A 17,812-nucleotide genomic window follows, 5' to 3' on the forward strand; every position below is an offset into this window, starting at 1 on the left:
ACGTACATGCAGATGATGATGATGGCTATCCAATTAAAAAAAATAGAAGCTGTTTGTAACAAATACTTCATATAATGCCATAACAATGTCACATGCAGATCCCCCGAAGTCATTATGTTGGCGTTTTGGCTGTGTTTCGAATAATTATTCGTTTGAGCTCGCTTTTAACCACTTTGCCGCCTGCAAGCCCGAAGAATCCAAGCCTCGTTGCGTTAAAACCGTTGAGGTTCTTTTTTGGGCTCGTTTACTGGTGTGCGGTTGTGTGCTAGTTTGATCTTGCGGTCGGTGCAACCCGTGCAACCTGTCCACGTTACACCATGCCTTAATGCGTCCTTAACGACCGGCAACTTAAGCACGCTATCGTGGGAAAAAAGTTAGGACATGCATAGCTTTCAGCTGGAGCGCGACGTTCCGAAGCCTCGGAGGAACCTGCGTGAACGTGGCATCCTCAACATCGACGCCATTGACAGCGCAGTGTTCTTCAGAAATTTCAGATTTCAAAAAGAGGATCTTGGAGAGCTGCAGTCAGGCATTCTCATTCCAAGTGAGGTCACCAGTGCGCAGCGGGTCAAGGTCTCCGGTTCCGAGGCACTTTGAATGACCTTGCGCCGACTTACGTATCCTAATCGGCTGTGCGATTTAGAAAGTATGTTTAACCGGCACAGCTCGGTCATTTCGAGCGTCTTGTCCAAGACTTTGGCACATCTGGAGTTTTACTTCGGCCACCTACTGTACGATCTGACAATCCACAAGTGGCTGAATCTGCAAGCCCTTCAGCGCTTTTCCGAGGTAAGTAGCGCATGTGGCTGTGGTAGCTTGACGGTTACAAACCAAAATATTGATATTAGTAGTGCTTTAACTGTCTAAGATATATATGCCCGCCGAAAAATGTAAACCAAGGCTGACTGGCTGTGGCGTATCAGTAGAAAGCTTTGAATGCGCATTAGCGCTAATCCTAAGGTTCAGAGCTTATCAAAACAGTGTGACACGTGTGGGACCGCCTGTAGAGCTTTCATTAAAAAAATAAGGAAGTCGGAGCGAATTCAAAGCGACAAATTCTTTGTGAGAAGCGAGTGCGCGACGTCGTATCACCCCGCGTGCACACTGGGACGCGCTCACGCGCTGTGCATTGCACATCATCCCCATCAGCTTCCATGTGTGCTCAAACGCTTCCGCACCTTCTACTTGATTTGACTAAGTTAAAATTTTGTAATCAAAAGGCATCAGAGCTCATGCTCCTAGGGAGGACAGGAGGCTAGTTGTGTCGGCCGTTTCTAGTAGGTGAGCTGTTTTGACGACGGTACAGCATAATTTATATAAACGATTACAGTTTGACCTGTGGCCGGTCACCAACCGTCTGCTGTAATCATTCAATTCCATTTTTTTTTCACGTCAATCTACCTAGGTGCACTTGTGCGAAGACACATTTACCGCTCCTGCTCTCCAGCTCTGTTGCAGAGCTCTGGGAAGGTGTCAACATCGAATTTAGTGAAACTAGCTAACCTTCCTAATGCAACCAGTTCCATGCTACTTTTTGACCTTACCCTTATAAAAATTTTATGTGTGTGTCTGATGAGAGTATGCTGCTCTTTCACAATGGAGACACCAGAGTATCTTCTGAGTTTCAAATGAATCTTCTCTTGAGTTCTTACTGTGTGCCTAAAACAAATTGGCCACCGTGTTTCTGGTTGGTCCTTACTGTGTGCATTTCTTGTGAGTTCTTCATGAGTATTGACCAATGAGCGTCTGGTGGCTTTCACTTTAGTTTTTGATGTGATCTTGGTTGCCGACACTACATGCAACTGAGTTAGTGCCGGTATTTTTAGTTACAGAAACCAAAAACAGACATTGCATTTTGTGAAAATGGTTTTTTTTTATTCATAATGTGCAGCACAGCTTGGATGCCATTTGCATGCCTGTTTTCCATGCTATGCAAGGAAATAAACTTACTTTATTTTCCTGCACAGCATAGAAGACAGGCCCTTTTTGAGGTGAAGCGGCATTGTCGAGAAGTAGTCGTACGTGTACCCAGCAAATACAAAATTAAATCGCTTTGTATTAATGTTCACAATACTTAAAATAATTCAAGCTTTCCAGCTCATGAATAAGCTTACGCACACTTCAGCACATGCCGTTGAAGCATTCATATGTGGAACCAAGTTTGGTGGAACAAGACTCATGAGATAATTTCAGACACAAGAGGCATGACTCACTGTGTTTTCCTGGCACCTGTACATTTCAAACCCTCATAGTTAGCAGTTGGTGGGAGAAACATGCTGCACCGTTCACAGAGAAAACACAAAACCATAACTCTCAGATACATCATACATGGTACGAAATTTGGTTTTGCTATTCACAACAATGCAAACAAATTTTCTTCAGAATGATTTTTTTCACTGACTACACCGTTAGTAAAACAAAGATTTCAAAGAAAGAGATAAAGCAACCAAACCAAGGCAGCTATCCATTCATACCACCATTTTTAGCTATGCTTAGGGTGTGTACTTAATCACGCATCCCTGAACGTGTCATAGAATGTGGTGATGGCTTGCAGAAGGGCACTGCAGTGTGCTTGCTGGTAGATGATTTAGTGTGTTCCTCGTTCGTGCTGTGGGGTGTAGGTGAGCAGCAGGCAGGCTCCAGGCATCGGCCAGGCTGAAGTGCTCAGGTAACTGCATATATAAAGAGGGAAAAATCGACAAGTGAGACCGAGCACACAACTATTTTCCTGGTAATGAAGAGACACAGCTATATATTCAGTACCTACAATCATAAGGATTCCGGGCAAACAGCTTTAAGACGACTGCTCAAAGCATAATTAAGAAAGTACTGGACTTCAGCCTCAATGCAATGTACTGTTTGCCAAAAGTAACCAGCCTGCATGGTGTGCTTCTCGTTTGTATAGGAGAGCCTTTCCAGTTTCCCTAAAGATGAAAAGGTCATGATTCAAAAGAGCCTATTTTTTCTCCACGAGTGTGAGGTACTTTAAAGGTACAGAATAGATAAGAAAATTGGTGCTTAAAAGGAGTATGAATGTTTCTTTTATGCATAAAATGAAAACACACGAAACATTTTCCCAATTATGGCATGTTTGAACAGAGTATATTCCTTCAAAACTCAAAGAAAAACCACCTTATCAGCCCGTAAATTACTCTTGAAGGTGATGAAAAAAAAAAGAGTTCAAGAGAACACACTGCGTTATTCTATTTCCAACAATGTTATCAAAGGTGAAACATGCAGCTTCTCAAGCATCATTGTAAGTGTTCGAATGGAGGTGCATAAGTAGTGAACACAATGCCCTTTGCTAAAATTTTACCCTTATGTCAAGACGGAGACCTGTACTGTGGGGAGATTGCATATGCAATTACATCATTATGAACAATTGTCAAATTGTTACATAAGCAGTATGCAGCGGTACAAGCCATTTGTGGGAGCAAGCAGCAGCTTAATGTGACGCCCATATGAATGCATAAACACAACTGTTTTGAAATTTCCAACCTTCAGACTGCAACTATGGCAAGTTGCTTCATTTAGCATAGCTAAATGCATTTTAGAGCAAAAAAAAAAGGTGTGTACGATATCATTTCAAAGTGAATATTTTTAAATCACTCCAACATGACCTTGTTGGATGTTTCAGACGTCCCCATTATGTTTAAGCTCTATTCAAATTTCTCAAGCAACAAAATCTGATTTCCTTACCTAGTATGACTTCTGACTTGCAAAACTGAACAGCAAACTAATAAATAATTTGAAAATGACTGCTCTAGCAAAGCTACGAAGCAACAAATAAATTTACCTAATAGGGGCAAAAAGATCCCAACATGTATTTTATGAATAAACGCCCATTACAAAAGAACAATAAAGCAAGTAAAGCAAAAAGACAAAGCAAAGAACAGGGGTTGCGAAGGCTATCGTTGATGCACTGCGAAAAGAAATACTGGAAACTGTCATTCCCAACTGAATTCCTAAGGCGGTGCTACGAGCGTCTATGCACACTCAAGGATAGTGATGACGCCACACCCTGCGTATGTGACAGATTAGCATTGGCCACAATAACGTGATCAAGCATGCTTTTCTTTTATGACCAAGGTCACATGGTTAGCTTATGGGCAATGTTTTGAGGAGCGGGGAGCCTATTTGCTGCTTTTGTGCCGTCAGTTTAGGCTGTTCTCCCAATGAGAGAAAAAACAAGAAGTTTCAGCTTTGATAACATTGCTGGAAACAGTACAATGCAACATACTGTCTCATATTCATTTTCATCTCCTCCTAGAAACTTGATTCTTAAATTATAAGAAAAATTAGGAACGGTGTTTCTTTAATTACTGAATAAGACTACTATGCTTGAATGCGCCAAATTTGGGACCGTGTTTAATGTGTTGCATTCCATATATGAAAAAAAAAATATTTGTAAACATTTTACCATCTAAGTGGTTGTATATTCTGCAATTTTTATGTATGTCTGTCTTACAGCCGCAGTGAACAAATAATTAAAACAGCCTCCTTTCAGATTTGTGGCACCTCTGAATTTTTTTTTTCTAAGTCGTGACTTTCTCACGCAATCAGAAATATGCTTGGCATTCTGCACTTTTTCTTCTTTTTACTCTGAGCACATAAAATATGTCTATCAGGGCCTGCATATCTCAATCCTAGGTGATATCAAAGTTGCAAAAAATGTGCATGCAGAGAAAAGCTGCTTATGCCATGATGTCGATCAAACTTTTTTCTTCCGAAATACTAGCAATAGCACAAAACTAATTTCACTGCTGGTGTATTGAGAAATGTGTGTACAATGTGTAAGGTAACCAAAGAACTTTACACAAACAAAGGCCTTTAAAGTCAAATTACCTGGAACCATAGCGGACATAAAATTAAGGAAGGTAAAATGACTTTTTCATTTCTCGTTTGAAACTGTTTACTACTGCATCACTTCAACGCTTCCATGAAAAGCCACGACACAAAGTACCAAAGAATGCAAGTGCCTACTGAAAGCTCATTTCTGCCTGTGTTGTGAACACTAGGATACATATAATTCGTCAAAAATACTAGACTATGTAGTAATGAAAGCAATTATTCTTGACATGCACATTTTACTACGTGTGGTCACTCAAATAATTCTTTCTAATCGTCATTCTACTATAGTAGTACTACATGAGTTTGTACGTTGGCGTCAGCCATGATTTAGATTATTTTTGTTCAAGCATACAAGCACCAAAACTAAATGCAGCGACCACTGTGAGATATGCGCCACAGCAACAACCTGTTTCTCGCGCGCTGGTTGTACTCATCGTATTAATGCACCCACAGTTAGATAAATAGGCGCTTTTAAAAAGATTGAAAACTCGTTCGTGGTGCTGATCACAATCGCGAAGCTGGTCGTGCATCTAATACACACCAGCTACAACTATCTAGAAATATACACCATAACATTATACAGCATTCTGCAACATTATCGGAACCGGTCGAGGCGGCCAAATTTTCCATGACGGTTCCGATAAAGTTGCAGAACACTGTACTTATATCGTACAACGGCTTCGCGTTAGGGACGAGCATACATATGAAAGCGAACGCTTTTGAAGAGTTGACTTGAACGGCGCGGCAGGAAGAGACGAAGACAGAGAACACACACAGGCAAGCGCCAAATCTTTCTGCCGCGCCGTTTATGTCAAGTATGTCTGACCAACTCGCCCAAACGTTCACGCTTCTTGTTCCGAAGAGTGACTGGCTCGCCCTCACAATAAAGCAGGCTGGGTCGAGTTCGTAGCTTGTATTACGAAGGAATTTTGAGACCACACGCAACAGTATTAACAACGCGTACTTCATTCAATAGCAATGTTAAATAAAAATAATTTCAAGCAGTGTACTCACATTTGCAAACAATCGCGCCAGTCCATTTCCTTCTTCCGTGTTGATGCCGGCGTTGCCACGGCGCGGTGCAAGCGGTGTGTGGCACAGAGCTTATTTACCACTATATCACGTGCTTCAGAACGTCTATCAAAGTGCACATGTCAGATATCAATTCTGCGGCCCATTCCAAGAATCACAGAACAAAAAAGCAGCACAGCGTAAGGAAATAGCGTTCACAATCACACCGCATGACAACAAAGGCAGCATGGCGCCGTCGCAACTTTTTTCCCACTGGCGACTTCGGATCGGATCGGATTGACTTATTGATGGCTTTTCTTGCTTCTTTTTACTGCCGGCCGCTTCCTAGGGGGACTTTCGGTTTCGAAAGGCAGTTTGGCTGGTTTGGCGATAAATGTTTTTTTTTTAAAGGCAGCGTACAGTCTGCGTCTAGGGTCATGATTAAGCACAAAGCTGGCGGGCTGCGGCAATAAAAACCAGTGCCGCTAGGTCCCAGCGCGCGTGGCATACCTGATTATGGGCCCAGTATGACGCTGGAGACAGTTCGTATTGGGACGCGGCATACTGTCCTGCGCCGCACTGGTCGCACGAAAAGAAAAAAAACGCCTCAGATAAAAAGTACAAGCTGAAAAGTAACGAAGCACCTCAACTAAATTAAAAAGCTAAACAAATAAAAAATAATAAAAAATAGGCAAAAAAAAGCGTGCTTCGAACTCGGTACTACATGATCAGTAGCATTCGACGCTAACCACTCGGCCAGGCCAAAAGCTGAGCCTACTGGAAGCTTTTTTGCATGTTATGCCATGATGCATTCATAAGATTTGGACCATGTTTCGAAGCATGTTTTGAATTGTACAGGCCCATTGCTGTCGCTCTAACAATTACAACTTCTTCACCATTGGAACTTGCTGCCTGCTTCCACGACTTGCAACTAATGTCCTGGATGCTATGCGCACTATTTTGCGCACTGGAATCATTTTAACATGTCGAGTTTGGCATGCCAATTTACCAGCGGCGGACGTTCGGTGGTGTTCTGCTACCGTGGGTGTAATTTTCGCTGAACATGGAGCTGTGGCACAAACCTTCAATGAAAAAAGTGCGACAAAAGCTTCAATACCGGCAAGCGCAGCAGCGACGACACTATTTTGCTTGTAACTAAATCTTATTTGTATGTAAACATTTTGGGAAGCGATGCGATGACCGAGGGCTCGGCTAATCTATACGCAGAGCAAGAAGGAGCTCAAAAGCTTGAGAAACACGCAAAATATCATGCGTTACAAGCGCTGTAGTGTTTTTTTTCCACTCATTGAAGGGGGGGGGGGGGGAATGCATCACTCGGTAAGCTACTCTCTTCCTTGTCTCCTTTTGAGTGATTACTTTGTAAACATAGCATGTGTGAAAGGAAATGTAAACGCACATTCCTGTCAAATGACCAATTTAATGCTTAGTTTTGCATTAAATCATTTCAGGCCACCTTCCTCTCCAGTAGTAATGCAAGGGCATGTAGCATTTATTAAATGATTTTAAAATTATGTTGTTCCTCATTAATTATGTTTACGTCCTCCAAAATCATCAAGCAGTACTAGTAATGCACATGTAGTGATCATTGATAATTTGCACTGTGTTTCAAGTTGAAACACACCGTGTTCTCTCAATGGGTGGTCGCAATGACCGAGAAAATGCACATCATACTTTCCGTCGACTTTTCACATTCAGTGCTTACACATTAGCAGTTCACAAAAAAGGCCTTTGATTTTCTAAACAAGAAAAAATAATGTGAAATGTGAATTGAAAATCTGGTTTAAAGCTGTTGCTAAAACACAAAAGGAATTGAATGTCTGTTGAGTTCCTTTGTACTCATTAAGAAAACATTAAGGCCAAACCAGAAACTCAAAACCCATTTTCGTAAGGGTACCTACTAGCACAGCAATAAAGCTCTTCCACAATCACATGTACAAGCCATTTTTCCCAAAATGAGGCAAGTCCATAAAAACACAAACTGAGAAATATGTAGAAGGTTGTTATCAGCACAAATTTTTTCTTAATTTGCTTCATATAATACAGATACTCAACACCGAAATTTTATAATATTTTATGCAATAATTTAAACAATCGTAAGTAATTTTGGATTTGGCCCTTGTCTACTCGAAAATCAGTTTGACCCTACTTTTACCAAAAACAAAATTTGTTTCAAAGCCGTTTTTAGTTTCTCTTTGTGAAAATAATACCTGTAAATGATCATACTGTGATTACAGCTGATGAAGAGTTGAAATACTCATTTGCTACAATCAGCAGCACTGATTTGCTCTAAAGTGAGCAGATAAATGCTTAGTGGGCTCTGCTTCAAGCAGATTTGAGGCAGTTTTCTATTGATAGAAATGAGCTGCAATGTATTTAATGAAGAGCTATTTTAATTTAGTGCACCATTGTATTGCCAGGGATTGGTAGATGCACATAGGACGCACAGCAACAGGACAGCGGCAAGTATTGTCTTTTCTTGCCAATTTCAGCTATTTGCTTATGTTACTAAATGCAGAAAGCCGCAGCCAACACGCTCAACTAAATGCAGTCTTTATAAGTTACTTTATAAGTTATTTCCCTGTATTTACGCACAAATTGCTTCGTCTGCTGCAGGTGGTTTGTCTTCTGGCTTCAGATCTTCCTCTGATCTCTTCGTATCCTAAGCAATGGTTAAGGAAGTAGCTCTGGGAAAGAAATAATTGAATTTACACCCAAAGTAGTCCACCCTATCATGCTAAAGCTGAGAAACAAAGCTGTCAAGAATAGAATAGATTTTGCTCATTTCCATCTGCACATCAGCAGAATCTGGCAAATTTTTATTTTACACAGGATTTCTGCGCAATTCCTGGCTTTTATTGACATCCTTACTGTCTCGAACTGTTTGCAAAAGTAGGATGCATATATGATCTTTCAATTAAAAAAACGTTAAGCTAGTGTAGGTCTACGAATTTGGCTTATTATGGAAAACAAAAAAACTTCAAGTGTCGTTGATAGTATTGAAAAAATTCTTAGAGACTTTGGAATATACACTGCAGAAAGGTTAAAGCCTAACCGGTGCTGGTGCACACGGTGCATCACATTTGCTCTCATCATCATTATCAACTGATTGCACTGTCATTATCTTTGTTAATGTCATCATTGTCATTATCACTAATTGCAGTGTCATTGTCATCGTTACTGTCATGTTTACATTTGGCAAGAAGAATTATGTGTGTTTCGTGATCCCGGACGTGGCACAGTTGCTTAAAGAGCTCGGCTGGGGATTCGAGGGATGGAGGTTTGATTCCCATTGGAGACAGGATTTTTATTTGTTCTGATGGCATCATCATGACGTCATTTCATTGACAGCTGTCGTATGGCCGAAGAAATTAATGCCGACATTATGAGCCATTAAAAGATTTCGCCTTAATAATGATGGGCCTGTACGAGTGACCTCCCCTGGGAGCAGTGCAATAAGCATTATGCTACGGCAGAGTAAAGAAGGTGCACGCTGAAAGGTTATTTTCTCGTGACTACTGTGTAGGGACTCTATAAGCGATCATTGCTTGCAGCCAGTTCAATTTTTCCTCCTCAGGCTGTGCATCCAAAGGGGGCCCCTTTGCCCAACTGCGGGGGCTTCATCGATGGAACAGCAAGGCAAATTTGCCGACCTTCTGTAGGTCAGAAGGAGAATTTCTCAAGGTACAAGAGGCACCACGAGCAGAAGTATCAGGCACTTAAGTGTGCCAATGACATAATCTGCCAACTGAATGGACCATCTAAATGCAGGCGTCACGATGCAGGTAAGCCTGTTCAGTCATGTCTTCATTGCAGTAACTAGCCATAATGTTTTTCATATTCAGGGATGTGCATTTCCAGATTAAAGCCTAATATCTCTACAACAAAGATTCCAGAACTACTTTTATATTTTTTAGTTGGTTTTTGGGAAAAGGGATACTCAATGACCGGCCTCATGAAAAACAGCATTTCATGTGTAAAGAAACACGACACTTATGTGATGCAAAATTGTGTTAGCATGTGGTATTTAAAATTTGTAGGGAAAAATACATAAAAGCTTGCAGTTGTAATTACATCTCATTATGCAAAGAAAACAAAGATGTGGATCTTTTTTGGATATATTTTAAATTCTTGCTATCTTCTAGGGACCCTCAAGGATACTGTGCTCTATGAGAACCTTCAAAAGGTCACCATGGGGCAGAAATACGTGATCTATGGTGACGCAGCGTACCCCCTGCGGCACCTACTCTACAAGCGATTTGGAGTGCCATACTGCAGCCTCATCACGTTGCCTTCAACAAGGCAATGAGCACTGTTAGGCAAGTCATAGAGTGGGGGTTCGGCAGTGTAGCACGGGATTTCGCTTTTAGTGATTACTTCAAAAATCAAAAGTTGAGATGACAACAGGTAGGGCGGATGTACAAAGTTGCCACTTTGTTAACAAACTGTCGCACATGTTTGTACGGCAACCAAGTGGCTATGTATTTTAACTTGTGTCCACCTCAATTGAGTGGGTACCTTGTTCCATTCCAGACCTAAGTGTCGGCTTACGTCCTGCAGTCAAAAACTTGGGAAAAAAATTTTGAGGCTGCCTTTCTCAGCACAAGATGGACAAGTTTGGCAAGCAGTGAGTTCCATAATTGAGGCATTTGTCACTAGTTGCAGAGTTCATCTCTGTATTCCTTACAGCAGTATAGCAGCACGCAGTGATGCGCATGTTGGAAATAGGGAAAGTGCGCTAGGAAACGAGTGGACAGGAGGCTCGCAAACTCACAACTGGATTTAACTAAGTAAAAATGACATATATAGAGTTGACAAAACCATGTTCTCAACGCTATAGTTTTGCTTTCTGTATATATGTCATTTTTCAGTTAATAAAATACAGTTGTGAGCCTGCGGGCATCCTGTCCACTTCTGTTTCGGTTGCGTGTTTTCTAGAACAGTTACTTCATTTCCAAGATGAGCATCACTGCATGCAGCAATGCTGCCTAAAGATTTATGCTATTCATCTGTTGATGCTCATTGCCGCCGCGATGCAGCTTTATGTCAGTAATATAAGTTGTGGGGCTAGTTGGTTCATACTCAGATGGTTTTATGCGCACAAAAAGACGACACGCTCCGCCCTGTCTCCCTTGTCTTTTTGTGTCGTCTTTTTGTGCGCATAAAAAACATCTCAGCTTTATGAATTTTTTTTTACGCCCGCTGGCAGCAAGATTTATCTCTAATGATTGCAGCAGTGCATGACTACTCCCACATTGTTCCAGATTGTTGTTGTAACACTCCGGGCTCTATCATGATGTTTTCTTGCCAGTCTCAAGTTGAGCACAGAGGCGAGCCATAGGCATTTTATGGCTCGATGACCGCTGAGCATGCTTGTTCCTATTATCTCCCGCCAACTTGTTTAGTCTTTTGTGGGTGCAAGTCAGTCCAATAAGGAGTTCATTTGTGAGCTCTGCCAGTCTCCTAACTGATCGTCTATGGCGTGTTGGTGTTGAATCCTGTTGAGGTACCTTATGCCCCTGAATATGGAGCAAGCCAGACAGACACTGCCTCTGGATTTTTTACAGTCCCATCTCCCCCATCTTCTAAGGACAGTCAGATGAAGATACGGACCACGGCTTGATCTTTTTGAATGCATGAGCAAAATTGAGGCAAGTTTACTTCATACTTTAGGGATATGCCAGTACCTGGTGTGAAAATCATGAAGCCTTTTTCAAGGATTGGAATGCTTTCAAGAAGGAACTTTGGTAGGCTTTCTCAACCATGGTTAGAAAAGAGAGTTCAGTCTCTTCAATCCAAAATTGAACTCCTCAACTCACCCTCTCTCTCTTATGTCAAAAAGGTAAAGCCTTTCCTCTGCCGTGCTGGCTCAGAGATGGAAAAAGAATGAACATCCCTGGTGCGCAGCGCCCAAGGGTAACATTTTGCGAGTCTTCTACGCAAGCCGCTCAACGCAGTGTCGAACTTCACCAAAGGTGCAGATACCAATGAGAAGGCCATGGACGCCTGGATCCGCCAGTTCACCCAACCACTTCAAATGCTCTGGAAGCCACTATGATAGATAACCTGTGGGATTGTATTTATGAGATTATTCGGGAAGAGCTGTGCTGACTGCCTGCTACTGTCGTTCCAACAGCCTCAGGTGATAGTGCTTATGGACATCTGCGAAGACGTCCAGCATGCACTTGGCTCTTGGCTATCGTTGACTGCAGTGGAAGCTCTAGCTATAACTTACGCCTCTATAATACACTGTCTGGGTCGCATAGCTGCACTGCAGACCCTCTTCGACTTAAACCAATTGTTGAAAGAATGCCGCTTCACGGGCCCCACCCTCCCATCATACAAGCTACGCCCAAGCCCAAGGAAATGCAAAGCATGGAGGACTTCAAGCCACTGCTCTTGTTCTTGCACTGCGATGAGGTCAGCCATATTGTCATGCCTCTACATACAAATTCGTTCAATTGAATTGTTCAGTCATGTCCGACTCTGACCTTATAACCATATGACGCCAAGCTTTCTGATTCTCCACTATCTTTCTGTTAAAGATTGAGGGGCACAGAAGAACAGGTAGGCAAGTAACACAATGCTTAGATGGCATTCTCGGGGCATTGCAGATGAATCTGTGCACAGACGCATAGGCATGCTTGATCCTGCCATTGCTGTCCTAAAGCCACGCATCGGCCAACAAATACAGCTGACTACCTGCACAGGGGAGAGCATGTTTCATCAGTTCATGTATCCCATTCCCCTTCAGCGATCAGCACACAATTTGTGTCACTGGGCTACAGCTACAATGTGCCTATCTGAAGAAGGTTCCCACTAATTGTAGGAGAAACTGTGTTGAGCAAATTATGGAGATGAGGTTGCTTTGCAGTGAAGTAATAATGATGTACTGACAAATGGTGATGGTGCATCTGCTACAGAAGCTTCAACGACGACATGACGATAGTTAAAGATGATTGCAAGAATATTGCACCAGTGTCGAGTAGTGTATAATGATGACCTGGGGACAGTGCAATGATGATAGTTAATGATGACTGCAAGAATATTGCACCAGTGTCGTTGAGTAGTGTATAATGATGACCTGGGGACAATGTGCTGGCCCTGAAAATGATGATGACACCACCAGCTGTATGAGTCCGAACCTACGATTTGCGTTTGGTCAATCAGTCTATGTCGGGGTTATGATCTGCACTGACAACGTGTCTTCTCATAGATGGCCTCAGGGCAGGCCAAGGCTCTTGCCACCCTTGACTTGATGACAGATGTCACCCTGTCACTCAGAATGCGCATAAAGCAACTTGTCCATGAGGTCACTTGGCAGCTCTAGCTTCTTCCTGAGCCGACCATTAAACTTGGCATTGACCCTTCAGCACATGGTCCAGAAGCAAGTGTCTGAGGCCCTGCCGTCAGTTTTCAGCCCGCCTCCTATTGCTGCACTGTGTACTTACGCCGAAGTTGCCTGACAGGCACTGGCAGCATTTGTCATTTTCCGACCGCCCCTCGGGCAACCACCATTGCTGCTGCCTTTCCCCCTCTCCAGCCTTTTAAACGATGGTGGACTCTGGACAACGTGCCTATGTGCTATGCCTTCAGCATCACTGGACACGTGATGCATCACTGCCATTGCCGTGTCTTGCCAAAGCTGACCATTGAGCATACACTTATGACCCTTCTCGTCACATTACTTGAACCTTAACTCCTGAGCCCTTGGACTACCATAGCTGCCCTCTCTCTGTGACCGTTCCATATTTACCTGTCACTGCTCAGCTTCCTCCATACACTGTCATCCGATACTGCCACAGGAAATCTAGGGATGCAGTTCCGGAGGCAACAATTGCCTTTTTATTGATTAGTTGAGACTTGCCTTTACCACCAAATGGGATCAAGGTTCCTATGGAGGGCACTGATGCTCTTTCCCTTTTTGATACTGGTATTGCTGTGTCCATATTGAGTGAGAACCTGTACTGCCAGATGGAGAGTGATGATGCCGTTATCTGGTTTTTCACTTAGTGTTGCTAATTCACAGCTCAAGCCTTTGGCCTCATGTACTGCTAGAGTTATTATTTAGGGTTTCTGTACACCACTAAATTTATTGTTTGTTCATTGAGCTGTCATGACCTCTTTGATTGCACTTGTACCCAAGTTGAGCCCTTTTCCTTGGCAACACGCTGGTCGTCACCTCTACCACAAGTACCACGTGCGCCAAACTGTGCCTTATAATGGGGCAAGCCTGCCACGTTCTGCTATTGTCTTGCTGTTTGCGACTCTCTTTAGTGGGCCTGGGTGGTGGTAGTGGCACTGCTGCCACGGCAGGCGTAGCGAAGATGACGTGGTGTGTGCGTGGTGGGATGCACGTGGTTGCGGTAAAGTGGTGATTGATAGTGTTCGTGTTCGAACGCAGTGGTTGTTGCCTGAGCGTTGTGTGTAGCAATATGACAGCTTCAGTCTACTATATCGCTACTTGGCGAGTTGCAAGGACGTGACGACTTCGGTTCACTGCTGTCTCCCATACTCCTTTGACAGCTGTGCTCTGGACCAGCAGCTTCACTTGTTCCCAGCACTGACTTTGAACTGTGAGTGCACAAGACGCTTGTGACCGCAGATATGCACTAGACCACCGGTCCGAACGCTGTACTTGAGTGTGCCGCACGGGCCGCCTCTTGCGCCTTCATCCAAATAGTTGTGTGCGCGGTTGTGTATTGCCTAGATTAAGGAGAGGTGGCATATGAGTTATAAAAGTGTATGTGTGTGTGAAGTGGCATCTGGTTTGGCGAACGTGGTGGCAAACCACCACAGCCTGTCATCATCAGGCTGTCTGATTGCTTGAGTGAGAACCTGTGCTGCCAGATGCAAAAAGTGATGATGTCATTTCATGGTTTTTCACTTCATGCCGCTAATTCACAGCTCATATACCCTTTGATTGCTTGTACTGCTAGAGTCATTATTCATATTTTTCTGTGCATTACTGAATTAATTGTACTTTCATTGAGCTGTATGATGTCATCATGGGCTGGTATTTTCTACCAGTGTCAGGCCTTCATTGCACTTGTGCTGAAGTTGAGCCCTTTCCTTTGGCAACATGTTAGTTGGTACCCCTAAGATGTGTGCCAAATTAATTGTGACTTATGATGTTGAGATCCTGTCATGTTTTGCTATGCTGCTGTGATCTCTTTTCTGCAACGTTTTGGTGGGCCTGTCATCTTTGGGTCATCTGACGGCTTCACGCCGCCTTACAGTTTACATCCTGTCGTTTGCCGTGCTTACTGTAGAAACTAGCTGCAGTGTAATAGCCATCATCAATTCCCTCGGGTACTCCTCTTTCTTTGTGGTAAATATCTGGGACATATTCAGTATTTCACCTTTGTAGTCGACTGCGCCTATGATGACGACTCTTGCCACTTACCGGTAATCGGTAGCTGTGCTTACTACTTCCGCTCATCTAGCCCGCATTGTCTTTGCCAGCTTTATTGACGATAAGCTCATGCCGAAAGGACTCTTCGCATCATTTTTTGCACTGTCCGTCAATTGTCACCAATCGGATCAACACTGACGCCTACTCGCTGCTGTGCCAATGCCTAAATCCCGTCTCGGCGACTGAAGATCATAATCGACGAACAGATGGCTGACATGGTTCAGCGAGGTGTCATTCAACCAATGCAGTCTTTTGGCCGTCCTCGTTGTCCTTGTCACCAAAAACGATGGCTTTATCCGATTTTGCTTAACTACTGTTGCTTGAATAACATGGCCTGCAAGGATGTCTATCCCTTCTCCCAAATCGACACCGCCCTTGACTGTTTGAATGGCACCAATTTCTTCTCAACTTTAGACCTCCATTAATTGCACTGACAAAATCCGCTGGCTGACACTGACCATGCCAAGACTGCTTTTGTGAAGCCTCACAGACAACATATTCAGCTTCATGCGATTTAGACTGTGTATCGATCCTGCCATTTTTATATGCATGATGGACAGCATATTGAGCGGTTTCGGATAGGAAAGCTGCTTATGCAGCTTTGATGGCATTGTTGTTGTTGGATTTTCAAACACACCTGACTCGCTTCAGACATGTATTGCAATGCCTTATGGTAGGTGTCCTCCAACTGAATTTAAAGTAATGTTGCTTGCCATTTCACGTTTTTGAGCCCTGTCGTACCTAAAATGGTGTGCTTCCAGACCCAGCAAAGCAACGAATGATGCTGAACATCAAAATATACTGTACAGTTGGCTTCACTGCTGTGGTGAAGGCAAACAGAGCTTAGGCTTAATAAGCAGGCTCAACCATAGTTAAATGCCTTTCTTAACCCTGTGGCATTTCGATGTTTCGAGCAGTTAATGAGCAGGCTGCTCACTTCGCAATTCGTGATGGGCTCTTGTACCAAATGAAGTATGTCTTATTGCTGCCAATTCCTGCTTGTGGTTCCTCAGCACGTTTATTGGAAATAGGTGCTTTGTTCCACGCTGGCTTACAAGTTTCTCACACTGTTGGCTTCAAGATTGATGCATGCCTTTGTCTCCCCTACTACTGGTGTGCAGGTTTGTCCACTCCTTCCCCCGAATGTCAACCCCGCGAGCCTGATCATTGCATCCTTGAGCGCGCTTCTGTTGAGCCTGTGGCGCCCTTGCAAGATATCCTACAACTTGGCCAAGAAATGGTCCAATGTCTCATTTGAAGCAACACTACAACCAGCACATGTTGTTTAATTTGAAAGAATGGCTCCCTCTTTTTCCCTGTGCCGATTATAAAGAAGGAAATGACCTGGGGCCAGTGCATCAGCACGAGACGATATTACCAGCTGTGTGAGCCCGATCTTCCTAGTTGCTTTTTGGCCTAGCTTTCCTAATTGAGCTTCCCTACAATTAAGCTGGTTAGAAGTGTCAGGACTACAAGACATGGCTTGAGAATGGTAGCGCCATGCCCCTGCAAAGATCACGGCAAGAGACAAAACATGGACTCCACCCAAACATAATGAGCTATATGAGTTTGTGAAGAAAATTTTGAAGTAGCTTTGGTGTACTGCCTTGGTGAACAAAAGCTCTGATTCCTCGGTTATCAGCGGAGCATTCGTTACTCAGCTCAAGTAAGTTATTCCCACTTGGGGTAGCTCGCAAATTCGCGCCATGCGAGGGCATCTTATGGCTTCAGGGCGATGCACTGTAAGAGTAACTGCGAATAGACGTAAAGGTCGAAGTCTACAGCTTTGTTTCAATTACTGTAGACTAAACAGCTTAATGAAAATAGATGTCTTCCTCCTCCCAAAGATCAGCATTATCCTCAACTGACTCCCCACACCCTGTACTTGTCGTCATTGGCCTTCAAGAGCTGGTACCAGCAATTTGGAGTTGACGAAAGAGACTAAGAGAAAACAGCCTTTAGTACATTGAACAGATTTTTGAGGTGAAGTTCATGCCATTTGGGCATTGCACTGCACCACCGTTTGAGCGATTCGTTAAAATGTTGCTAGCAGGCCTCAGGGGCAAACCTGTCTCATGTTCCCAGACAACATTGTAGTCTTCATGACAAGCTTTGATGAACACCTTAAGAAGTTGAAGGCAATTCGAACACCGTTAAGTTTTCTGGACTTGCACTAAAGCCGGAAAAACGCCACTTCATGTGCCAGGAGCTGGTGTTCCTCGAGCTGGTCGTCAGTAAAAGCGGCATATGACCTGGCCCACAGAAGACAGCCGCTACCGATGCCTGGCAACAAGAAAGCCATCGACAGATTTCGTGTGACTTTTCTACGTACCGGTAAACATTTGCCTACAACACTGGTTCTTGATATAGCGGACAAAAGCAGATTTTCTTTTCAAATGGGAAGCATTGCATGAAAAAGCCTTCAGACAACTTCAGAATTGTTTACTGTACTCTTCAGTACTCGGCCACTTTTGACAATAATGCGACCTATAAAATATTGCTGATTTTCTGAAATAC

At 43.3% G+C, this 17,812-nt stretch overlaps 1 pseudogene; it reads left to right on the forward strand.

Annotated features, from left to right (window-relative positions):
- Positions 1-381: 381 nt before the first annotated feature.
- LOC146187081 (uncharacterized) lies at positions 382-10,675 on the forward strand (annotated as a pseudogene).
- The last annotated feature ends 7,137 nt before the right edge of the window (positions 10,676-17,812 follow it).

This window comes from Amblyomma maculatum, chromosome 6 (assembly GCF_055883805.1).
Source record: "Amblyomma maculatum isolate TAMU_Amacu chromosome 6, ASM5588380v1, whole genome shotgun sequence".
In the NCBI taxonomy this organism is placed as follows: Eukaryota; Metazoa; Arthropoda; class Arachnida; order Ixodida; family Ixodidae; genus Amblyomma; species Amblyomma maculatum.